This window comes from Podarcis bocagei (genome assembly GCF_964188305.1).
Source record: "Podarcis bocagei genome assembly, chromosome: 6".
NCBI lineage: Eukaryota > Metazoa > Chordata > Lepidosauria > Squamata > Lacertidae > Podarcis > Podarcis bocagei.
The window spans coordinates 7,510,289-7,530,613 of NC_138130.1; the positions used below are offsets into that span (position 1 = coordinate 7,510,289).

General features: G+C 44.0%; 1 protein-coding gene across 1 annotated transcript in view; it reads left to right on the forward strand.

The window, feature by feature from the left end:
- Positions 1-20,325, forward strand: part of LOC308589418 (uncharacterized protein) — a 193,570-nt gene that overhangs the window by 101,835 nt on the left and 71,410 nt on the right. The window lies entirely within an intron of this gene.

Below are 20,325 nucleotides of genomic sequence, written 5' to 3' on the forward strand. Positions count from 1 at the left end.
GGCCATGGCAAGCGAAGGTCGGAAGGGAGAACAAGAAAGCTGGCAGTGGTGGGCAAGAGCAGGTCGTGGCGGGGGCAGTGGGATGGCGCGAGGCTGCATGTCCCTATTTGCCCTCCCCAAATGTTGGGGCTCCCTCCCTGAGCTAGCTGTGCTATCCAGGCCAAGAGAGTTTGGTCAGTAGGACAGGCTTTATAACCACACTGATTGAAGTCCAGGCTGCTCCCTCCCTGCACAGGCAGACTTTAGTAATCTTTCACAATATGCCCTTGTTCGCGGCCAAACATTGGTGCCCCAAAATGAATCCTCTCAAGTATAATATTGTGCCCTCTCGGCTCAGGGAACCACTCTAAATCTGGTGCTGCTCCCTGCTAGGGAGGCCAGACCCTGATGTCAGTGAGTAAGCCTTTGTGAGCTCACCGAGTACATCTCTCCTGAGGCCCTACCTATCCAGGTAGAGAGCCTAGCCTATGAGTGAGTGTCTCTAAGTCCTGCCTGCTTGCAGGTGTGGTCTTTAAGTGGAATGGAACATCGAGCTAGAACATCAGTTAGAGGAGGCAGTCAAGTGGGCTTCTGACCCTCCTTCTCTTTTTTTGTGAATGAAGGTCCCATGGGAAGGGTGCTAATCTAGAAGGAAGCTTCCAAAGGCATACCCCATGTAGGAAAATGGGTTTTCACTGCCAAGCTATTTAACATGGAACAACCATATTTACACTAATAGAACAGAATTTAATCGAACAGGAAATCCAGAAATTTTTCTGCCTGCAACCTACTGTGAGTGCTTACCCATAGTTGAAGATTTGCCATAGCTTCATCATACGAAGTCATAAGGTTTACTGTCAAGCGATTAAGCAAGCAGTCCAACCCTGCTTATGCTGGGTTGAGAGGGGTTTTGGAATGAGTGATGGTGTCCTGCTGCCAAGTTCTCCAGACTAAGCTAGCCTCCCACTGGCTGCCAGGTGTATAGAAGGGCAGGCCCCAGGCCTGCTTGTAGGATTCCCTCCATTTACAGGCAATGGAAAGAGCTGAAATGAGTTGTTCTGCGGGTGGGACAGATCAGGGTCAATATCCTGCCTCTTCTCCTTCTATTGTGGCCACAGTGCAAAGCCCCACTGGCAGGAGGGGGTAGGATTGCACCCCAAATGGAAAGGTAGATCACCCTTTTCAGGCATTCACTCCAAATGTGGTTAAAGGGCAATGGGGGCCACACACAGAAACTGTCAGGATTTTCATTCTCTCCCATGCTGCAGAGTGTGTGTGACTACTAGATCACATGTTCTGTGTGTTGACATTCCATTCTTTGGAAGCATGGGAACGGAAGGAATTGCTGTGCCACATTAGTGTGCATAAATCAAGCTGGTTTATGTTGCTGAAGGGCACACTGGAATGAAGGGACGTGCCATTCCAGAGTTGTGCTTACCGGGAGAACACTCGGAAAGGTCAGGGAGACTGAGGGGGCCTCCGGGTGACCCCAGAGCATCCTAAATCCCAACAAATGGTAGCAGAGGATAGTTCTGATCCACACCCCTGCAAGTGATTTCCTTGTGTTAAGTGGGAAAGTTTGAAGGCGGTGCTGTAAGCACATTCAGATGAAAGGGATTAGAAGTCTTCCTGCATTCAGGAATTCCCAATTGTGCAGAACCCCCAATAATGGCGATGATGGTATGTGCATTCCACTATTCCACTGAACATGCCATCTTTTTTTCTGCCCTTCCCACTTAACACAGGAAGACAGTGGTGGAGTGGAGGTGGGGGAAATTGTGAGAGGTGATTGCATCCACCAGGACACTGGGTGCGGGTCTAGTATATGGAACTCCATCCCACATAAATAATTTCAGATAACACCTGGTCTGGTATAATGCCTGGTGAGGTTTCAGAAGTTGACCAGAAACATGATGACTCCCAGCCTTTACTAGATGGATATGGGAGGCCTTTCTTGAAGTATCCCAGTTCCTGGCTATTCAGAGCTCTAAAGGTAAATAAAATAAAATTAAAATAGTCCTTTGAAATAATGGGTAACATATGAAACTGATCATTGACTGCTTAATTTTTCCATTGAAGGAGGTTCTGCTTCTCCAACAGGGATGAAGAGGAGAAATAGAAATACTTTATTGTCACTGTACCATTTGTTTACAGTGAGATTAAGCGAGCTCCCCTCCCCCCCAATCTCTCAGTCCTTGTTACACTCTGTGTGCTGTCATACGACCACCAACCCCAAACATCATCTGCAATATTGCTGTCTTCCATTCAGCAGCCTCATGACCCACGGGTAGAAACTGTTCTTTAACCTGTTGGTCCGGCTTATCATGCTTCTATATCTCCTGCCCGGATTAAAAAGGTGCTGGCCAGGGTGTGAGTCATCCCTGCGAAGGTTCCTCACTCTTCTGAGGCAACGGTCTCCTGCGATAACATCTAGTGGACTCAGGGGACAGCCCATGATATCGTGTGCTGTCTTCACCACCCTCTGTAGGGACTTTCTGTCCATGGCTGTCAAACCAGTGTACAGTGGTGCCTCGCAAGACGAAAAGAATCTGTTCTGTGAGTCTCTTTGTCTAGCGGTTTTTTGTCTTGCGAAGCAAGCCCATTGACGGATTAGTGCTATTAGCGCTATTAGCGGCTTTTAGTGGCTTATCGGCTTAGAAAAAGGGGGGAAAGGGGGGGGAACCCGCAGGAACTCGCAATACATTTTCATCTTGCGAAGCAAGCCCATAGGAGATTCGTTTTGCGAAGCACCTCCAAAACAGAAAACTCTTTCGTCTAGCAAGTTTTCCGTCTTGCGAGGCATTCGTCTTGCGGGGCACCACTGTACCATAATACAGTATGAGAGAACACTTTCTATCATGGACCGATAGAAGAAAATCATCAGTTACTGTCTAACATTGTTCTTTCACAAGACCCTAAGGAAATGAAGTCTCTGTTGGGCCTTCCTAACCACCTGGGCTGTTCTGACCTTCTAAGTAAGGTCTTCACTAAGATGGACTCCCAGGAATTTAAAGGAAGAGACTCTCTCCACACAGCCCCCTGATATACAACGGGGCTAGCTCCCCTCTCTTCCTCCAAAAGTCCAACACCATCTCCTTTGTCTTGCCAATGTTTAGGTGCAGATTGTTCTCTGAGCCCCATGTGGATACCTTTTGAACCTCCCCCCGTACGCAGATTCGTCTCCGCCTGTAATTATACCCATTATGGTGGTGTTATCAGCAAACTTAATAATTGCAGTAGAAGGGTCAGATGAAATGCAATCATATGTATACAACAGGTATGGACTTAGCATGCATCCCTGTGGAGTGCCAGTCCTGAGCTTCAGGGAGAACCCACCAGCAGCCTGTACACCTGAGGCATGATGTCAGATCAGAGATGGTTTTGTGCCAGGGGGAAAACAGCAAGCAATTGCTGCCATGAGACAGAAGGGGGGGGGACAAGTGCTGGTTTTGTGTATCAGAGTGCCCAGCCGGGGTTCACTAAGCCAGATGGTAAGTAAGCATTTAATTCCATTTCCTCACTGACTCGTATATTTTCTCTGTTGCCTTGGCTCCTTGACAGATTGATTAGCAGACAGTGTTTTTATTTTGATCTTAAATAAATTCAGAGGAATTAAAATAATGAGCACAGTTATTTTGTGTTTCTTTTTTAATTGTGTAGTAATTAAGTTTTATTTTCTCTGGGTTGGATTAATGTGTGCTCCCTTGCTGTTAATGTTAATGCAAAATGAATATCCATGGAACCGAGTAGGTATTTTTAGAATGGCCCTGATGTAATGGAAAACAGAACGAGGGAGGTTTGTGCTCAATCAAACATTGTGTTATGCAATTTCTGCAATGTAATATTAAAGGTGTGTGTGAGAGAGATTATATGTGTGTGTGTGTGTTTGTATTCCACAACCCCCTTCTCTTAAGTATTCATGCTTGGTTAGGATGTAAAGATGGGGGAGAAATTAGAATCAGTTTTCACTTAAAGGCACATTTATCAAATCTGCACTTTCCAAACGATGTGGGAACTGAAACACAGCGATCCTTTGAAATTCGCACTTATCTGAATTTTGTGATGCAGTTCTCCAACCAATGTTTCCATAAATAAATACGTGAGGGAGGTGCATAAAAATGATTATAATAGTGAAAATAGAATTATAGCAGGAGTTTCTGCTTGCAAAAAAATGTGCACACTAGTCAAAAACTGCATACAAAAATGTGTTCTTTAGAAGAAATGCATACAACATGCTGACCAGTGTTCACGAGGAAATGAATGTGGAGTAGTGAATTAAAAATTGGGAAAATGAGAAACAGAGAGAACCAAATCTGACAGCTCCTTTCATTCTTTGTTAGGACCCATTGAACCAGAAAGGATCCCCTTGTCACCAGGATTATGGGTGTGGAAAATCCCAACCTCCAGAAGTTGCTATCTGTATTTTTTCTAAGAAGGGAGCTTCCATGGTTACCTCTGGGTTTTGTTTTGGCAGAAATTGGTCACAGTCCTCCCAGATCTTATCCACTGTGGTGAAAATTTTGCTAACAGCTTTATCGGGACATGCAATATTGCTGAAAAACTAATAACACAACTTCGTTATTAAACATGCATTGTTGTTGTCGTTTAGTCGTTTAGTCGTGTCCGACTCTTCGTGACCCCATGGACCAGAGCACGCCAGGCACTCCTGTCTTCCACCGTCTCCCGCAGTTTGGTCAGGCTCATGTTTGTAGCTTCGAGAACACTGTCCAACCATCTCGTCTTTTGTCGTCCCCTTCTCCTTGTGCCCTCCATCTTTCCCAACATCAGGGTCTTTTCCAGGGAGTCTTCTCTTCTTATGAGGTGGCCAAAGTCTTGGAGCCTCAGCTTCAGGATCTGTCCTTCCAGTGAGCACTCAGGGCTGATTTCCTTCAGAATGGAGAGGTTTGAGCTTCTTGCAGTCCATGGGACTCTCAAGAGTCTCCTCCAGCACCATAATTCAAAAGCATCAATTCTTCGGCGATCAGCCCTCTTTATGGTCCAGCTCCAAAGAAGGCTGATCGCCGAAGAATTGATGCTTTTGAATTCTGGTGCTGCAGGAGACTCTTGAGAGTCCCATGGACTGCAAGAAGATCAAACTGTTATGCAGGTCCAAGATTATGATACACACAAGGCCAATGAAAGCTCTTGTTAGACCTACTACTGCAACTTTCATGTTTAGGTAAGCAACTGACAAAATGGATCATTTCTATTTTGAATATACTTAGTCTGCATATTGACTTCGTATATTGCATTTTGGGATTTCTAATTGGGTTCTCTCTCTACACACACACACACACACACACACACACACATTAAAGGTGGGGAAATGTAAATTCTAGGGGGAAAAACATTTCCCAAAAGGAAACTTTGCTAAGCTTGGATAGCATTTTTGCAACACTGGAATGTACCAAGTGATACAAAAATGAGACTCATAAAAGCAGACTTAAAATCAACTTTTATGTTAGGTGCTGAAAAGAACCCATATAAAGTTATCACTTCTAATATGAGGCATTTCAGCTAAGGTAACAACAAAGGATAAAATTAAAAAGAAATCCATTCCAGAAAAGCATGGTGTTAAACCATCATTAATCTATAGTGCTAGGTATGAAGTTTCATTTTATGACACTCCCTCTATAACTTCTCATGCAGAACAATGTTGTAATAAGACGTTGTACCTCAATACACCTCATTTTTATTTTGTTTTGTTCTGAGAACTCTGTCTAGGGTGGCAAATTCAAATTCTGATATACAAATAATTTTTTTAAAGACAAAATTTAAAGTACAAAGGTAAGTATGAAAAATGATTTCCCCCCCCTTAAATTGGAACCCTTACAACATAAGGTAAAATGCCCACAAGCTGTCTACCTAGTCAGTTTTGCAAAATGGTCACAATTTAGTCAATGTTACATTTACATTAATTTTATTTATTTCATTAAATTTATATACAGGTTGACTGTAAAAAAACCCCAACAACCCTCAAAGTCCTATTACTTGTGGAGCATCCTTCTCATTCTCATGGTTAGTAGGAAATGAGACCAGGAGGTGCCATTTTTCATGGCGGACTCATGCCATTCTTGGGTGGGGTACAATTATCTGCTACACACAGTGCCCACATTTCCAAGTAGTCTGATGAGAAGACCTCATACCTCCTTATTTACACCATTTTCATTTTGCTGCAACAGTGCTGTGTTAGTAACCAGCTGTTGGTTAATTTATATTGCGTCTTTGCGTTTTGTTTTCTGAGAGTCATGGCTGAAGAATGTCCAAATAATAATAATTAATAGTAGTAGTAGTAATTTTCCTCCAAGCCCTTTTGTGAGAGTAAGAACTTTCACAGGGATAATAGTTTGCCATGATCACTATCCAACTTGATCTTTAAAATTGACATAGTCTTGTGTCACATTTTCCTCCTTCTCATCCACCATATAGCAGCCCATCATGTAAATGATACTTTTAGCATATTTAATGAGCACAACTGTTCCTCTTGATTAAATAACACAGACAAATAATATCCTTCTTATAAAATCATCTAAAAACCATTACCTGACTTAAGAGGTAAACATCATTGTCATTCCCCAAAGCACTGTCTTTTTAAAATATTATTACAATGAACATCTTGAATTAAAACCTAATTGAAATCTGCATATTAATGTGTGATTGATGAAGACTTTGACTGATGGTACCAAGGCACAAATGCATGCTTTGAGTCTTCTGATAATGGGGTGGAGTGTCATAATTTCAGATGTTTAGGCCTCCAGATGACCTTAGATAGGGTTTGCTATATTTCAAAAAGTGAAAATCCAAAACACAACAAAAGTTGTTGAGCTCTTTTGGCAAAATCTCCAAAAAATAAATAAATCAAAATTTAAAGTTATATTTTAGGAAATTCATCAAAAAATCAACAGTGCACCCAGGTTTTCCCAGACAATTTAACTGGATTTTGAAAATTCTGCCCCGACACTATTTTTGATGGATGAATCCTGGATACATCCAGAAATTCTGGATGGATGGCAGCCCTGCCTTAGGACAGATATAATGTGGCAACCTCAAAAAGCTTCCCCCCTCCAGAACTTTCTTCAACATGTGGAAAGCTTGGCTGGGGCTGGTGGAGGACAAAATGGTGGGGCTGGGTGAGCACATTTTTCTCTCTCCATGTGTAGAGAAGTGAAAGAAAAGAGCTGTGATGAGTTCATGGAAGCATGTTGGTTATTTAATGACTGCTATTTTCAAGTGACAGTTTACACAAATCAAACTTGATGTCCAGAGATTTCATCTCACAGGTATCACTTCAAATTCATTGTCTTCCAAAGGCGGCAGTTCACCTTTTCAGATCCAAATCTTTGGGTGCTGAATAATCAACTGATGAGACACCAAGTAAAATAAATGTGTGTTTGGCCCTGTGGTTTAGAAAGCCATGACTGGGTCGTTGTCATCTCTTTCTCCCCTCCTCTCCTCTCTCACACACAGGCGTGGGCACAGGGTATGGAGCGATTGGGTTCCCTCAGCTTCCACGACCCGTGTGGAAAGGAAGAAGTTGAGGGAAGCAGACAGAGAAAGACGAAGGCAGAATAAAAGGGCTGGGATGGACCTGCTGCTTCTGCCTTCATCTGTCTAAGGTGGCGAATGGAGTGGAGCAGAAGTTGGCATAATGAGAGTGGAGGAATGGGCAGTGACTATATAAAAGTTTCAAACTGTAGTTGCTCTCACGCCAATAGAACAATGGATTACAAGTGTGGAACAAATATTGCCTGGCACCTGTTGGGTGTCGAGGTCCCCAAGCCACCCCTCAAATAACTCACAACTCACACATAATTTTTTAGTAGTAGATAGGTAGCCGTGTTGGTCTGCCATAGTCAAAATAAAAATTTTTTTTTCCAGTAGCACCTTAAAGACCAACTAAGTTTGTTCTTGGTATGAGCTTTTGTGTGCATGCACACTTCTTCAGATACACTGAAACAGAAGTTGCCAGATCCTTCTATATAGTGAGAAGGTGGGGAGGGGTGTTACTCAGAAGGGTGGTGGGAATGGGAGATAGGCAGATAGCTGAGAGAGCCTCTTGACGACTCTTAACGACTGTAATAGGTCTTACAGGAAAAGGCAAGGGGTGGGAAGGTGAGAAATGGTTTAGTTATGTATAGTGAGATAAGAATCCAATGTCTTTGTTCAGTCCAGGTCTTTTCATGGTTTTAAGTTTGGTAATGAGTTGTAATTCAGCAGCTTCTCTTTCCAGTCTATTTCTGAAATTCCTTTGTAGTAAAACAGCTACTTTGAGATCTTGTATAGAATGTCCTGGGAGATTGAAGTGTTCTCCTACTGGTTTCTCTGTTCTGTGATTCTTGATGTCAGATTTATGTCCGTTTATTCTTTGGCGTAAGGTTTGGCCTGTTTGTCCAATATAGAGAGCTGAAGGACACCAAATGCCAACAGTGTCCTTCAGCTCTCTATATTGGACAAACAGGCCAAACCTTACGCCAAAGAATAAACGGACATAAATCTGACATCAAGAATCACAGAACAGAGAAACCAGTAGGAGAACACTTCAATCTCCCAGGACATTCTATACAAGATCTCAAAGTAGCTGTTTTACTACAAAGGAATTTCAGAAATAGACTGGAAAGAGAAGCTGCTGAATTACAACTCATTACCAAACTTAAAACCATGAAAAGACCTGGACTGAACAAAGACATTGGATTCTTATCTCACTATACATAACTAAACCATTTCTCACCTTCCCACCCCTTGCCTTTTCCTGTAAGACCTATTACAGTCGTTAAGAGTCGTCAAGAGGCTCTCTCAGCTATCTGCCTATCTCCCATTCCCACCACCCTTCTGAGTAACACCCCTCCCCACCTTCTCACTATATAGAAGGATCTGGCAACTTCTGTTTCAGTGTATCTGAAGAAGTGTGCATGCACACGAAAGCTCATACCAAGAACAAACTTAGTTGGTCTTTAAGGTGCTACTGGAAAATTTTTTTTTATTTTGACATACTTTTTGTTTGTGTTTTTGGCATAATTTTGGCCACAACCTTATTAAAATACAATTTTTATGAGTGGTTGCTTAGGCATTAGTTAAGACTATCTGTCGCCCCCCCCCCCCGCCTGGGGACAGAACTGACATTCGAACTCCATCAGATGCCAGTAAGGAAAAACAATATTGGGGAGCAATGGAGCTGAGTCACAGGCCCTCAGCTCTCACCCGCATGCTTCCCAGGGCTTGCCGGCCCTAGCCCCTCTCCAGGGATTCAGACGAAATCATGGCAAGCCCCTGGATTCCTTTAAGGGAATTCCCTTCCACAGCAGCATTGGAGGGGCAGGCACAGCCAATCCTTACCCCTCCACCAACCAATTGATAACCAATGCCTAACTGCCAACCTTACAAGTTGTGACGATTTGTTACGCAGTAGGCAAAAACCAAATGGCTCAGCCAATCAGCCGGATGGACAAAATTCCTACCAGGCCCCTGCCCCAATGGCAGACAACCCCATGACAGGCATAGCAGGGTCAAGCAAAACCTTCCAAACTCAGGGCGGGTGGGCGGGTGATCCGGCTTATGCAGCGAAAGAGAAAGCATCAAGCTGCGTGCTCTGAATTTAAACACTTCGGTCCCTCCCACCAAATTTGCAACAAGTAAATTCCCCCAGCAACACAGCCATCCAATTAAATGCCAGGGTAATATTTATCACCCTACCTGGCAACAGAGGGGTGACTCAGCGGACCCCACCGCAACACGTGCTCTCATTTAAGGGAGAACACACTTTACAGTACCGGTTCTGCAGATCGAAGCAAACAACTGTTGAGGGGTTGACCTTGAATGTGGGCCAGTAGCAAATGGGCAACCAGTGCAGATCTATGAGCAGAAGTGTGATGTCCAGACAGGGTATCATGTCAGCAACCATGCTGCAGCATTCTGCACAAACTACATTTCGCAAATCAGGCACAAGGGAAGCCCCACACAGAGCACGTTGCAGTCATCTAATCTACTATAATCCCAAACACTGAAATGAACAAAAGGATGATTGCATTACCGACTTTTTTTTTAATGAGCTCACATCTGCATTTCGTTGGGAAGACATTCCTTTCTCTTATGTGTAACTGAAGGAGAGTCCTTCAGGCAATTAACTATATACTTTATGAGCCACATCCCCCTTATGTCTATATTAAATTCTTTTTATTTCTCTCTCCACACATGCAAATCTATCGCTCAGTTCTCTCTGTGTGTGTTTATGTGGACCTCACTCAGTTGCATCCAAAATGCAGAATAGTTGTTTCATCTTTCTCCAGGAACAAGTTTCCAATTATAGATTTGAGTCTTAATGAGAAAGCAAATAGATTGAAAAGTGGTCTGTCTGCTGGTTGTGTAATCCAGAGAGACCAAACAAAAAAGGATTTACCTTTAACTATGCTTTTCATATTTCACTGACCTCAGTGCTATAGCAGAGACAATAAGTAATAAGTGCATATTAAGGGAACACAAAGCATAACATACAAAATCCCATGTGAGTCCCACCTCTCTGCCTCCAGGCTCTAGAATTGAAGTATGCTAATTAGAATAATGTATCTGCCCCCAATTGTGTTTTTGAAGTTATGCTTATGTAATCCCATTCTTTCCTTTTAAGAGTGATTCTCTAGTGTAGGCTAGCAGGACCTTGAATATGATCCAGCTCCAGGCACCCTGGGTGTGTAAAATAGGCCTGCAGTGGAACAACACCTGGCTGCAGGCAGAGGGGGCGATTCCAGAATGAGTATCTGTTTGCGGAAGCCAAGAACTAACAGATGCGTATATTAGTAAATATAACTGACTGAAATAAAGAAATCTCAATTTTGTACCATTTCCAGGTTCCTCAACACACACAAACATATACAGTGGTGCCTCGCAAGACGAAAAACTCGCAAGACGAAAGAGCTTTTCGTTTTTTGAGTTGCTTCGCAAGACGAATTTCCCTATGGGCTTGCTTCGCAAGATGAAAACGTCTTGCAAGTTTGTTTCCTTTTTCTTAAAACCGTTAATACCCAGGGTGCATTGCTTGAAGAGGTGCAGTTGAGACTTGACTTCGAGGAGCAACTCATAGCACGCGGTGTGGTAGCCTTTTTTGAGGTTTTTGAAGACTTTGGTGATTTTTGAAGCTTTTCCAAAACTTCTTTTGCAGCCATTTGGTAAGTTAAACTTTTAAAAAAAAATGGGGGGGGGTTGGATTTTGGGTTGGGGTGTTTGGAATTCAAGGACTTGGTGTTGGGGAGGGGTTTGCAAGAATCTGGAAGCTTGTTTTTTTTTCTGCATTTTTATGATTTTTTGTGACCATTGGGGCACTCTGCTGTTGTTAAAAAAAAAGATTTCTGGGTTTGGATTTCTGTGTGGTGGGTGGCTGGGGGGGTCAGGGAATTGTTGAGAAGGGGTTTGCAAGAATCTGGAAGCTTGTGTGTTTTCTGGGAGGTTTGATGCTTTTGAATTTTTTGGATGTGAAACACTGGTTTGTTTGTTTTTTGGGTTTGCGAAGGTAGGAGCTGTGCTGCCATGGGGCCCAAGAAGACTGCTGCTGCAGAGGCCGGCGAGAGGAAGAAGGAGAAGGTTACGCTGGAAATGAAGAAGGAGATCATCCGGAAGCACGACGGTGGAATGCGTGTGACAGACCTCACCAGGGAGTACGGGAGGAATCCATTGACCATCGGGACCACCCTGAAGATGAGGGAGAAGATCTTGGCGACTGATGCAGCCAAGGGAGTCACCAGGATCATGAAGAACCGCCCAGCTGTTCTGGAGGAGGTGGAGAAGTTGATGCTCATCTGGTTAGAAGAGAAGCAGCGTGCAGGGGACACAGTGACTGAGGCCTCATTTGTGAGAAGGCCAAGGCCTTGCACGCAGACCTCGTCTGGCAACAGCCAGGAACCTCTGATGCACCAGAGTCAACAGTGGTGCAGGACATTGTTTCCTTGGGGAGGACCATGGTCCTGGAGGTCACAGAGGAGGACATCAGCGAGCTGGTGGAGGAGCACAACCACGAGCTGACCACCAAGGAGATGGTTGAACTGCAGGCAGAGGCTGCGCAGGAGCAGGCCTCCCTGGAAGAGGAGGAAGCAACTGAGGAACGGCTGTCCTCCAAAGAACTGAGGGACATTTGCCAGAAGTGGAAAGATGTGCAGGCTTTTGCACAGCGGCACCACCCTGACAAGGACCTGACACGTGACCTTGCGAACACTTTTGATACGAGGGTCATGTCGTCTTTCAGGGGGGTGCTGAAAAGGCGGATGAAGCAGCAGACCATGGACAGGTTCTTCAGCAAGAAGCAAAGAGTGGAAGAGGAACCTTCTTCGAGTTGTCCCCCAGAGTCTTAGAAAATGTATGTACAGTACACTTTGGTGATTTTTAAATGCTTTTCTGTCATGTTTAGAAACTTAAATTATTGTTCCTTCAATTTTTGAAATGCTCTTTACAGTATGTGTGACTTTAAAGAGCACTTAATAAACTCTTTTTGTACCAAATTTGGCTTTGTTTGGACTTTTTTTGACCATAGGAACACATTAATTGATTTTCAATGCATTCCTATGGGAAACCGTGCTTCGCAAGACGAAAAATTCGCAAGACAAACAAACTCGAAGAACAAATTAATTTCGTCTTGTGAGGCACCACTGTACATAGTCACATATCTAGTATGTGTGATCTGGGTTAAAAAAATACTTACATTTTAAAACTGCATAGTTTGTGATGTCAATACTTTTGGAAACAGAATTTGGTTGTGGTGATTTAAGAAACAAAACAAAAACTTTTTTTTGAGAGAGAAGAATGAAGCCTCAATTCTTAATAGTCAGGATGAGTTCCCACTGTTTTATCTGCCCATTTAATCATGCACTATGTACAGTATTTGGTGGTGTGGATGTTAATGCATGGAGTCTTGCCTTTAATGTAAAAAAATTCCTTCCAGTAGCACCTTAAAGACCAACTAAGTTAGTTCTTGGTATGAGCTTTCATGTGCATGCACAGTTCTTCAGATACACTGAAACAGAAGTTGCCAGATCCTTCTATATAGAGAGAAGGTGGGGAGGGGTATTACTCAGAAGGGTGGTGGGAATGGGAGATTGGCAGATAGCTGAGATGAGCCTGTTGACGACTCTTAACGACTGCAATAGGTCTTACAGGAAAAGGCAAGGGGTGAGAAGGTGAAAAATGGCTAAGTCATGTATAATGAGATAAGAATCCAATGTCTTTGTTCAAACCAGGTCTCTCCATGGTTTTAAGTTTGGTAATGAGTTGCAATTCAGCAGCTTCTCTTTCCAGTCTATTTCTGAAATTCCTTTGTAGTAAAACAGCTACTTTGAGATCTTGTATAGAATGTCCTGGGAGATTGAAGTGTTCTCCTACTGGTTTCTCTGTTTTGTGATTCTTGATGTCAGATTTATGTCCGTTTATTCTTTGGCGTAAGGTTTGGCCTGTTTGTCCAATATAGAGAGCTGAAGGACACTGTTGGCATTTGATGGCATACACAAATGGCCATAGTTTTCACAACAATTCTTCCCGAAACCTGGATATGTGTCACATTCATGGGAAATGCTTTCTATTATTTTCCACATTGAATAAGTCAAATTAATATGATTCTCTTGACTTACACATGTTTAAAATTCAGAAGATTCCCAATTCTGCATGCAAATGACATTGAGTGACTTTAAAATGTTGGTTCCCACCCACCACCACCTCCCTCTCTAGACACAAGTATATTTTTCTTATTAATGCCAGGGCTGTAGCTGCAGCAAATGTAATCTTGTGTTAGTGAAGTATATCAGCAGTTCATGAAGAGATTGCATTTTTTTAAAACAGTTGTCAGAGCCGCTTCCAGATCCTAGCTCACAGAGGATCACGCTAGCCAGCGTTCACTTTATAAAAGTCTTTATTGAGTTACAGTTTCCATTCTCAAGCTGCTGCGTGCAGCTCTACGTCTTATGGGTTAGACCGGCGAAGCTCCGTCTGAGTCTCCGCCCCCTGTGCACCAGCTTACTAACCTAGCCTTACTCCACCTCTTCCGCCTGACCGTTCTTCTCTGGGTCCCTCTGCCCCCCGTGGTCTCTTCCTTCCGGGATTCTTCTGACGCGACCCCCGCGGACCCTCCTGTCTCCTTGCGCCGGGCTTTAGGACCTGGCTCCCTTTCCGGGCTGCTTACTGCGCCACCTTCCTGTGCATTTGAACTTGGCGCGCCCGCCCAACCTTCCACTTTCCTCCTGACCGTTTCTTCGCTCTCCGATGGAGGTGTGGCCACTCCTGACTCGTGCCCTCCCTCCTGTTGCGAGCTGCCAGCGCTTGATACCTGGCGCCCTTCTTCTCCCCTGCTCTCTGTTGGTGACACTGGTCCCGATTTCCAACTGCTCCTCTCTGAGCCCCCTCTGGACCCTTCTTCCTGGGGTGTCCCCCTAGGCTCCCCCCTTGCTCTGGCCACTGGTGCTCCTTTCTGTGAATCTTCTGATTCACTGGAAAGACTCGGAGATCTCGGGCCGTCGTCATCACTCATCTTTTCTTCTGCCTCCTCCCCCTCGCTCTCTGTTTCCTCCCTTGCCCTCGCCTCTGCTCCTGAACCCCTGACAACAGTATAATGTGACTATTGGAAAAATAGGTATGGTAACATTAGCAAAGTCAAATAAAGTTGGCTGCATTTAATTATTGGGTCATGGGCAGATTCTTCCTACAGTTGCAGTGGAGTTAACTACCAAAAAGTATGCATGGATTACCTTTGTGCTGATACCTGTAAAAGTGTAAATGGCAAGGCAATGGGGTAATACGCAGGAACTTCACCTGTAACTGGAGGTTCCAGCAATTATAGAACATTGTGCTTGCTGAGATACTGAAAAAACAAGGGCACCAAAGAATCAGAGACTTTATTCTCTTTACTGTGTCTTTTAGCAGGAAAAAAGTGCACATAAAAGAGAATCAGCCAGTCATGAAATATTGTGTAGAAATATTTTTGATTGGTAGCTTAGAGGGTAACAGGATTGACAGATGTCTGTTGGGAAAGTTGGAGTGCCTGATCAAGTACTGTTTGCATTGCTGCTTTTAACTGTAGATCTATTTTCTTAAAAAGTGAAAAGGAAGGAAATTTAACAAAGAAATCAAACTGGGCAAAGCAATACTATTTAAAGCCAATTTTTACTCCTCAAAACGAAATACTATTACTACTACTAGTACTACTAATTTTATTATTTGTACCCACCCATCTGACTGGATTGCCCCAGGTACTCTGGGCTGCTTCCAGCATATATAGAAACATAATAAAAGATCAAACATTAAAAACGTCCCTATACAGGGCTGCCTTCAGATGTCCTCTAAAAGTTGCGTAGTTACTTATCTCCTTGACATCTGATGGGAGGGCGTTCCACAGGGCTGTTGAGCATAGCCATTGCCCTCCACAATGTATCTATTCAAGAGTATTTATACCCTGCCTACTAATCAATGTTCTCAGGGTGGCTCACAATATATTTAAAACACAATAAATTTGTGATACAACAGTCACAAGAGCTGGGCAGAGCTTCATATAAGCCCCCCTCCCCTCGCTCTCTGATGTTCGAACAAATGCCATCCTGCAACTGAATGGCCTGGCTCTTGAAGCAGGTTTTGCCAGAGCCAGCGTGGTGCAGTGGTTAAGAGCGGTGGACTCGTAATCTGGGGAACCGGGTTTGTGTCCCCTCTCCTCCACATGCAGCTGCTGGGTGATCTTGGGCCAGTCACACTTCTTTGAAGTCTCTCAGCCTCACTCACCTCACAGAGTGTTTGTTGTGGGGGAGGAAGGGAAAGGAGAATGTTAGCCGCTTTGAGACTCCTTAGGGTAGTGATAAAGCGGGATATCAAATCCAAACTGTTGTTGTTGTTGTTGTTGTTGTTGTTCTTCTTCTTCTTCTTCTTCTTCTTCTTCTTCTTCTTCTTCTTCTTCTTCTTCTTCAGATTCTTCTTCTTCTTCAGATTCTTCATGCCCAGGTCTGTGCTTTAAAGCCCCATGTCCAAGCAAATGGTTTGGGCTTTTAGCTTTTTGTTTTGTCCTGGCACTTTCCCCAGGAAAACCCATCTTATACCGCCGAATTGGAGCAAAATGGTAATCCATGAAAAACCCATTTGCTGCTTGCTCCGATTCAGCAGTAAAATGCAAGCTTCCCCAGGGATAGCACCAAAACAAGGAAACCCCACTCAGACACGGTGCTTTGTCTCATATAGTCCAGGACATCCCCACTGGGGACAGCTGCTGCTGTTGCCATTCAGGAAGGGACTGGGTGGAACAAAGATGCCTTCTTCACAATTCTCAGATATTCCAGCTGCCTTTCCTCATTTGCTGCTGCCTCAGTGCCATTTATATATTTCCCATACTTAACATGAAAATGTTTAACATATTCACATAATAGCAGTAATAAATAATAATAATAATAATAATAATAATAATAATAATAATAATAATAATAATAATTTTTATTTATACCCCGCCCTCCCCAGCCAAGGCCGGGCTCAGAGCGGCTTACAAGCAATAATAAAAACAAGTTAAATGATTACAACTTAAAAACAAAATTAAAAATACAACATTAAAATATTGAAACATTAAAATATTAAAATGTAGCCTCATCGCAGGAAGAGAAGGAAAAGAAAAAAGAAAGAGAGGGAGGGAATCAAATTGGCTCCAAGCCAAAGGCCAGGCGGAACAACTCTGTCTTACAGGCCCTGCAGAAAGAAATCAGATCCTGCAGGGCCCTGGTCTCATGAGGCAGAGCGTTCCACCAGGCTGGAGCCAGTAAGTCAGCTATACACCTTAATTTTAGCTTCCCCCCCCCCAAAAAAAGTATAACATCACATCCCTGTTCTGCCAAAGGTTTTGGTTGCCAAAGACAGCAGCTCTTTTGGATTCAGAAAGGCAATTGATTCAATAGTCCAGAATGCCAGCTCTTTCCTTGAGTGGAAGAGGCAAAAATGACCTACAGATGGAGTCAGGAACCAGTTGATGCAGAAGATGGCAAACCTCAGAAACAGCCCCTCTGTTGAGCAATTCCTCACAGGCCCTTTTTTCTTCGTTGTATTTTCTGATTCCCCTGCAAATCTTTGTGTCTAGTATTTAACTTTGACACCTCATTCTCACATCTCCAACAGCAGAGTGCCCTCACAGCTTGTCTAAAGACTAGCTTTGAAAGTCACCCTGCCCTCCACTTAACGATATTTCACAGGTCTCCATTTGGAAAGTTAGAAATCTTCAACTGTATAATTATTAAAAGTTGCCCTGTTCAACTACAGACTGCTAACAGTCACCACCACATCATCTGCTCAACCAAAGCCATTGCGTGCTGAGGTCCCCCAAAACCCCTACCCCAATAACTCAGACATCACACATAATTTTTGTTTTAGGTTTTTGGCATAATTTTGGCCACAACTTTATTTTATACAAATTGAGAGTGGTTGCTTAGGCATTGGTTATGACTACCTGTCCCCCCCCTCCCCCGCCTTGGGGGGACAGCACTGACTCCCTAGTCAGTCCCGGAGGAACAAGGGACAGAGTCAGCTGGAGCTGCGTAACAGGCCCTCACTGCTCCGCGCATGTTCCTTGAAGCTTACGTGGCCCGCACCCTGCCGTCAGGGTTTGGACGAAGGGGATGGTAAGCTTCAGAATTCCTTTAACGGAATACCCGTCAGCAGCAGCATTGGAGGGGCAGGCACAGCCAATCCATACCCCTCCACCAACCAATTTTAACCAATGCCTAACCGCCAACCTTACAAGTTGTGACGATTTGCTAAGCAGTAGGCAAAACCCAAAAGGCACGCACTAATCAGCCAATTGGACAAATTCCTACTGGGCCCCCGCACCAATGCGAACGACCCCATGACAGGCAGAGCAAGGTCAAAGCGGAAGCCCAAATCAAGGGAGGGCGGGCGGGAGATCCGATGTCCACAGCGAAAGAGAAAGAGAAAGCTGTGGACCCTGCTTATATAAGGGCATTAATCCCACCCCTAAATTGGCAACATCAAATTTGCCCCAGTAACAACTTCATCCAATCTGCTCCAGCCCATTGCCATCAATGGGCTGGTCACTAACTGGGGGTTTTGTTCGGCCCCATCCGCAACACGTGCTCTCTCTTTTATGAGAACACGCTTTGTCAGTACTTATTTCATTTTTTAAAAAAATGCCTTATATTGCCTTCTAGATAAGTCTAGACTTCTTTGGGAGAAACAGCTGCCAATATTTCCCAACTGTTTGCCCTTGTTGCACAAGCAGCACTGTGTTGGGTCTTCATGGAGAACACAATGATATAGTCCCATTAATTCCATCCGCTTTTCTTTTGACTTTTGTGAGTTAATATCTTAATCATATTTGTTGTTCTTCTCATGCAAAGGTTAATTAAAGCAAGGAAAGCAAAATATTTACTTTTATACCACTTATCAGCCTGAAGGCCCCCAAAGCCCTATATTAAAATATATAAGCAGAATATGAAACAAAGTTCGGCTGATCAAATAAGAACAAGGTAAAATAACAGGAGGTAGGCCAAGAGAGGCAGGAACAAATCACTTGCCAGAAGGTGAAAAGCTAACACCTGTCTTTTCCTAACACCAAATATTTTGTTTGCTTGAAATTATCTGCTTCTTGTCTTCATTTTCAGCCAGGCCACTTTCTTTCATTTTTCTTCTCCAGACTTAAAATTTGGTGTTGAGGTTTCGTTTGATATTTGGAGCCTCGCTCCAGGAAATGAAATCGTCATCAAATCATACACATGTTCCTGTGTGTCCCCTGATTTGGTGTGCTGGCCATATCCACACTACACATTTAAAGCCCCATGATATCACTTTAAAAAGTCATTACTTCCCCAGAAGGCATAGTTAGTTATGGGTGCTGAGAGTTGTGGGGAGAGCCCAGAGCTACAACCCCCTGCAAAGGGGGAACAATTGTTAAATCACTATAGAAAAACTGACTTTTCAAAATGGAGCACTGGACATTTGCTGGGAGGGGGGGAGCATGCCTCTTAAAAATGGTGGGCATGGGGGACAAATATAAAATGAACATTTTTACATGGGGTGTGTGTACAGTGGTACCTCTGGTTAAGAACTTAATTCATTCTGGAGGTCCGTTCTTAACCTGAAACTGTTCTTAACCTGAGGTACTGCTTTAGCTAATAGGGCCTCCCGCTGCTGCCGCACCACCGCCGTGCAATTTCTGTTCTCATCCTGAAGCAAAGTTCTTAACCTGAGGTACTGTTTCTGGGTTAGCGGAGTCTGTAACCTGAAGCGTCTGTAACCTGAAGCGTCTAACCCGAGGTACCACTGTGTGTGTGTGTGTGTGTGTGTGTGTGTGTGTGTGTGTGTGTGTGTGTAACAGAAACCTGGTGGAATAGGGAAAACAAGTGGGATACAGTTATCTCTGGGTTCAAACTATACAGGAAGGACAGGACCATCTCTCAGGGAATAGTCAAACTGGAATTCTTAGCAGAACGTCACAGAACTGCTCTGGGTAGGAATATCAGGCCCCAAAAGTAGTTTACGACAGAGAGCATTACGTATTATTGCCCCCTTGAACCTGAGCTAAGCGATGGTATTGAAATGAAGAATGAAATCGGGAGCTATCCAGGGAGAGAGAGAATTGTGGTAATGCAGGGGTTGAGGTCCTCCACCTGTCAGCCCAAGAAGGCCCTTCCCCAAATTGTGCCCACCTGTCAATCAACTGACTTGGCTGTATGATATTAGCTGATAGGTGGGGGTGGGCATGGTTCAATACTGGTGCATTGCTTTCAGGGAATGAACTGGTGAAGCAGACCCCTTCCCCACTTAGTTTAACTTTGGAACATGGATGACACCACCCACCAATTAGTCACCAATTAGTCACATGATTTCCTCATGATGTCAATGGTTGACATGTGACTGGCCCCACCTGCATGTCAAAGTTGGCCAGTGGGTTGGAGAAGACAAAGATCCAGCCCACCAGCCCAATAATACTCCCCAATGACATCGGTAATGGGTGATGTTGGTAATGGGCAATTTCCAGATACCCTAAACGACTGTGACCTAGAACAGTTGGTCATGGAATGAACCAGATGGAGGTGACTTTGTTCTTAATCCGAAATGGTACCCAGAACCTGGTTTGAGACACAAATGTTGTTGGAACAGATTTGACACAGTTACAACAGTAAAATCAAATTTAGTCTATATGTAAGTGGGTGGCGCTGTGGGCTAAAGCCTCAGCGCCTAGGGCTTGCCGATCGAAAGGTCGGCGGTTCGAATCCCCGCGGCGGGGTGCGCTCCCGCTGCTCGGTCCCAGCGCCTGCCAACCTAGCAGTTCGAAAGCACCCCCGGGTGCAAGTAGATAAATAGGTACCGCTTACCAGCGGGAAGGTAAACGGCATTCCGTGTGCT